General features: G+C 37.6%; 1 pseudogene; it reads left to right on the forward strand.

Moving 5' to 3' along the window:
• Nucleotides 1–3,785: 3,785 nt before the first annotated feature.
• Nucleotides 3,786–4,167, forward strand: LOC118839894 (annotated as a pseudogene).
• The last annotated feature ends 1,585 nt before the right edge of the window (nt 4,168–5,752 follow it).

Consider the following 5,752-nt stretch of genomic DNA (forward strand, 5'->3'; position numbering starts at 1 on the left):
TTCATTGCAACATTTCACATCTGTAGCACCCCCCACCTCTATTTTTTAATCAACAGAAATCTATTTTCTCTCTCCCACCTCAATGAAAAAAAGAAAAGAAAAACAAATTTCTTATAACAAATATATATATAGCCAAACCCCCCCCCAAAAAAAAACTTTCTTCCTCAAAGGATGTATACAAAACATATGTCTCATTTTGCACTCTAAATATGTCATGTCTTTGTAATGATTTCATCATTGGTTGTCTGAAATCACAAATTATTTATCATTGTTCTTACAACTTTCAAAGTTGTTTTTACACTTTTATAATTATATAATTTGATCTCTTGATTCTATTTATTTCATTCTTCATCAGTTTATAGAAGTTCTAAAAACTGTTCATTTATACATTATTGATATTAAATGTGTAACTCAACCGTTTGGCTCTTCTTTATCGATGTATTGTTGATTGAGTTCTTATGGATATTGTTTTTTAAGTCCCATTTTGGATCTTAGCTGTTTTCTAAGCTCTGTCCAAAGGCAAACTACTTTGCATACCTTTTCACAAATCCAATGGCATGTAACTATTATCAGTCATTAATATTAGTGAAATGATATGTTTTTTACAAAAGCATTTCTCTAAGTTTTCAACCTGTTTATCATGTACTTAGAAAATCTATTAATCCTCTTCCTTTTATTTGATGAGGAAGCATTCATCTTTTTATAGCTGCCTTGGGGTGATAACTCCTGTGTTTTATTAATACTGTACAGTTTTCTTAGGATACTTCCAAAATCTCATCCATTTTACTGTTGTATGGATACACCGAGATTTGTATTGCAGAAGTTTTTATTGTTTTGAACATGTTCTTCCTGGTGAGCACTAACCTCAGAGTCCCAGAAAGGCTTTTTTCCCAACCTGGGCTAGAAGGGCAATAGGCAGTCATGGGCCCCATTCTAGTGTTGATTGGTATGGAATATTTAATCTGCTCCATTTTTTCCAAATCTGAGATGATTTACCCCTCTTTGGGCCATCTAATGGCTCTCTGCTCTCAGAGGATCATCATATTAATGGGGGGGGGGCCTTAAGGCAGACATCTGCAGTTCAGAATTCATGAACCCAAGCCATCTACCAGCCTTACCTTATGAGGATTAGAGTGCACCAAATTTCCAATAACTGAATACCATGATGGCTATTCAGCCTGGTGCTACAGTAATTTCTAACAATTTGATAATCACTGTAAAGCATTTTATGTAAACATGTTAGTTCACTGACCCTTCCACAAAACAATTATACAGGGCAACACAGCTGAACTTCACTAAAATTACTTTAGTCCTATATACAATATCACTTCAGAGATAAAATAACAAGAATAAAAAAAAACTATGCCATTTTGAAATACAATGATACAACAGTTATTTGAATGAACTCACCTGGCCTGTAGGTAAGTTTACATTTGAAAAAAGTACTATTAAATCACATCCTAGAGGGTCAATCTTCAATGTAACCCACAAGTAAGGAAGCTACAAAAGCAAACAAATATGGTGGTGGATTTGCCAGTTTACACCATGAAATATCATAACCTAGCTTTCTCAAGAAAAAAAAATTGTCAATGGATAATAACTAGATTAAATGGCATTAGATGGATCCAAAACGCAATCCACCAATGTCTCAGGTAAACTCCCACAAATGCAGCGCCTCTCCAAAGTCTCAGACCCTTAACAGTCTGAGTACATCTTGCAGTCTCAATTGGTTAACACTACCCGACTTCAGTTAGCCTATCTGACAACAATCACTAAGCTAAGGTCACCTATCTATGATTCAGATATAGCTAGCATGTATATATGTCTTTAAGGTTTACAAAGCACTTTGCATACGTTAACTCATTTGATTTTCAATCTTCAAAGAGGTAGGTACTATTGTTACCCCTATTTTACAGATGAGGAAACAGATAATGAGAGAAGTTAAGTGACTTGGCCAAGTCACATAGCTATTAAGAGTCCAAGGTAGGATCTGGACTCAGGTTTTCCTGCCTCCAGCTCTAGTTCTCTATCTACTGCATCACCTACCTGCCTTTTCTGAGGCAGATTTTGATCATTCATGTCTCTTTACTTCTTCCAAACCAGTATGTACTGGGCCAAATAAGCATCAAGTCCACAAATGCTACCCCATGCACACATAACCACACACCCCAATTAGCATACATGAGAAGAGGTTGTCAAGTAAGCCCCAGGGCATCATAGTTTTCTAGTTTATGCACTTATGCACACCTGTTACTGCTCTCATAACAAAATACACACCTAAAACAAGCATTCATGGCAGTAACTGTCTTAATCACTGCCTCTCCTTTCACCCTGCCTCATTCACAATACCCAAGCCATATTTCAAACACTAGAATACCACATACACAAGCCCTTTGCCTACTTCCTGACTTACCTAAAACCACCAGGAGAATTTCAATCAATTACTCACCTTTGCAAACTACCCTTGTGGAATAAGTAAAAAAAAGAGGAGGAAGAATTTTCTGAATTCTTAAACTCCTGACCCTGTCAATCTTCCAGGTGTTCTCAATGCCACCAGTATTTCGATGCCACCAGTATTTCTAACAGAGACCCCTTCTATGTGAGCTCACCTCTGGTAAATAAGGATAGTGCATACAAATGTATAAGTGCACAAAAGAATGAATGCCTATGTATATGTGCGTGGCTATGTTTAGAGGTCTTTTTTCTGTGTATGTATAGCAGGTGATTAATGAAGCTCTTAGATTCTTAGATAATAAATCTAGAACTTCTGACTATTCCATTCATGATTTACCCTAATAAACCTGTTCTTCAGAGTTCATATATTTAATGAGATCACCTAATTTGGGGCACTGACAATTTGATAGCTTTGTTACTAGTGCTCAGCAAAAGGGAGATACTTTCCAGTCAGCTGAGAGACAGCACTAGAGAGATGATGGGGCATAAAGACAAGCTAGAAGACAAACATAGGAGTCATCTCCTTTACCTTTATCTTTATGGTGGTAAGGCTGGGACTTGCATATGGCTGAAGATAATGCTAACTTGAGATGCTATTTTTATCATTTCTATTTTTGCCCCAACCTTTCAGGCCCTACACACAACCCTAATTAATGTTCTTTACTTCTGTGGTGTTAATGTGATTAAAGATCTTCCTCCACCATTAATCCCATTAACAGGTCTCAGGTGGAGCTAGTTACAGTAAGCTTGATTAGGAGAGGCTTGTTGTAGGAAGGCTCTCACCCTTTTGCTAATTAGGTCATGAGGGTTGTGAAGCCCTTAGGCTCTAAAAATGGTATATATACTCTGAGGGTAGTCATTAAGCTCTCTCAAAGAACTGTGGGAAGAGAGGATGCAGGCAAACAGACAGCTAGGAATTGCGAGTGTTTACTGGAAGGCCCCAGCAGAAGGGAAGATTATGGGATGGTTTGGCTCCCTGTTGTGATATTGTACTTTAAGTTCCTTGCTGTTATGATAAAGTGGGCATACTGGTTTGGGGATATAATTGATGCTATTTTGAATTGGAGTTATTGGTTTTGGGATTTGATCCTCTGGTGTCTGAATAAATGTTTTATTTCTTCTGCTTTCTATATGGAGAGTCTCTTATATTCTGAGATACAGAACTATACAGGCAAATTCATGGTCACCATCAATATTGTGACACTTGCCTTACTGATACAACTTCCTCCAGCAAAGTCCACTATTCTCTCCTTTTCTGATCGGTTCCCATTTATAGTAAGAAAGGCATCCCCTTTCCATCTCCTGGAGCCACTGCAAGTGCAGCCCCCACCATGTCGGCCCACCTGCAGTACATGGTCCTTTGGAACTGCTCTAGCTTCCTCATCAAGCACAACAAGAAGATGTACAGCACCGAGTCCAACAACCTCAAGGCCCAAAACTCGTTCGGCTATGACAGGCTGATCCACCAGAAGACGGTGAGCATTGAGCTGGCCTCCAATAGCAAAGGCATCATGGTGGTGCTGAAGCACAGGGCAGGACAGAGGAAGCCTGCCAAATCCTACTTGAGGACCACAATCAATAAAAATGCCTGGGCCATGTTCAACAGTGTCTGGCACATCATCCACAAGAATAAATACCGGAAAGATGTCTGCTTTACCCCGGGCCAGTGCCATCCTTTGAAGCTAGAAGCCAATGGTGGTGAAGAAGAAGTGAACCCGCTCACCCAAGAGCATCTAAGGTGCCAGGCCTGCCTTTGGCTAATAAAGTCAGACTGTCCAAAAAAAAGAAAGGCATCCTATTGGGAATTACTAGCAGAGTATCTGGCACATCATTGGCACTTAATAAGTGGTTGGTGACCTGACTAAAATTCAAAAGTCTTCCTTTATATAATTTGAGAAGTGAAATGAAACTTATAATCAAAGCTAAACTCCTTATTTTACGAACAAGAAAAACTGAGTACAAGAAAAATTAGATGACAGGCTCAAGGTCACACAGAAAGATAGAGTCAGAGTCAAAAACAGAACACAGTTCTCAAGATATTTAATCTAGTGCCCTTTGGATTCACTTCAGTAACTGTTTCTTCAGTTCCCAGTGTAGGCAAAAAACTCAGATTTGGCATTAGAGTAGACAAAAATTTTTGATAAGACTAGGTCCCTGACCTCATGTAGCTTACAGTCTAGCAGAAAAAGACACAAACATTACAAAATAAAAAAAGTATTATATGAAGTTTGAGGTAGCAAGTTACTGAAAAGAGAAATTCTACCTCCCCAAAGGCAAAAAAAAAAACCTCAAAAAATGAAAGAGAAAGAGAGCACAGTTATGGCTGCTAATGACCGCCATCATGATAGTTAGAGCAGAACAGGCTGACTTAACTGTACTGTGAGTTTGTTTTTGGGAAGACCCCAGCAGGGAGTCAGAGAGGTTTTGGGATGGCAAGGCTCCATGCTGTGATATTGTGTATTGAATATTTTACTGCTCTGATAGATTGGATAAATGGCTTGTGGGATGTGGTTCTCTGGTGTCTGAATAAATGGTTTACTTCTTCTACCTTCTACGTGGAGAGTCTTGTACACTTTGCAATACAGAATTACATAGGCATTTTGACAATTATCATCTACATTGTTATTACTACCTTACTGATACAGACCTCAACCTCCCCTTCTCTGAATTTGATAAATCTAACCTCAAAATAAACAAGAAAGAAGTTAAGAAGGTGAATAGGATTTTAGAAAAGGTAGATATGATACACCTCTGGAGAAAACCGAAAGGAGATAGAAAGGAATATACATTTTCCTCAGAGGTACATGGCACATGCACAAAAATTGACCATGTACTAGGGCATAAAAATCTCAAAATCCAGTACAGAAAGGCAAAAATATTAAATACATCCTTTTCAGATCATGATGCAATAAAAAGTACATGTAGTAAATGGGCCGTGGAAAGATAGACCAAATATTAATTGGAAACTAAATGATTAATCCTAAAAAATGGGAGGGTCAAACAATAAATCATAGAAACAGTCAACAAGTTCATCAAAGAGAATGATAATAATGAAACAACATACCAAAATGTATGGAATACAGGCAGAGCAGTTGTAAGGGGAAATTTTATATCTCTAAATGCTTACATGAATAAAATAAAGAAAGAGCAAATCAATGAATTAGGCAAGCAACTAAAAAAGCTAGAAAAAAAAACAAATTAAAAATCCCAAATTAAATACCAAATTAGAAATTCTGAAAATGAAAGAGGAGATTAATAGAACTGGAAGAAAGCTATTGAACTAATAAATAAAACTAAG

This window comes from Trichosurus vulpecula, chromosome 2 (genome assembly GCF_011100635.1).
Source record: "Trichosurus vulpecula isolate mTriVul1 chromosome 2, mTriVul1.pri, whole genome shotgun sequence".
Classification (NCBI taxonomy): domain Eukaryota; kingdom Metazoa; phylum Chordata; class Mammalia; order Diprotodontia; family Phalangeridae; genus Trichosurus; species Trichosurus vulpecula.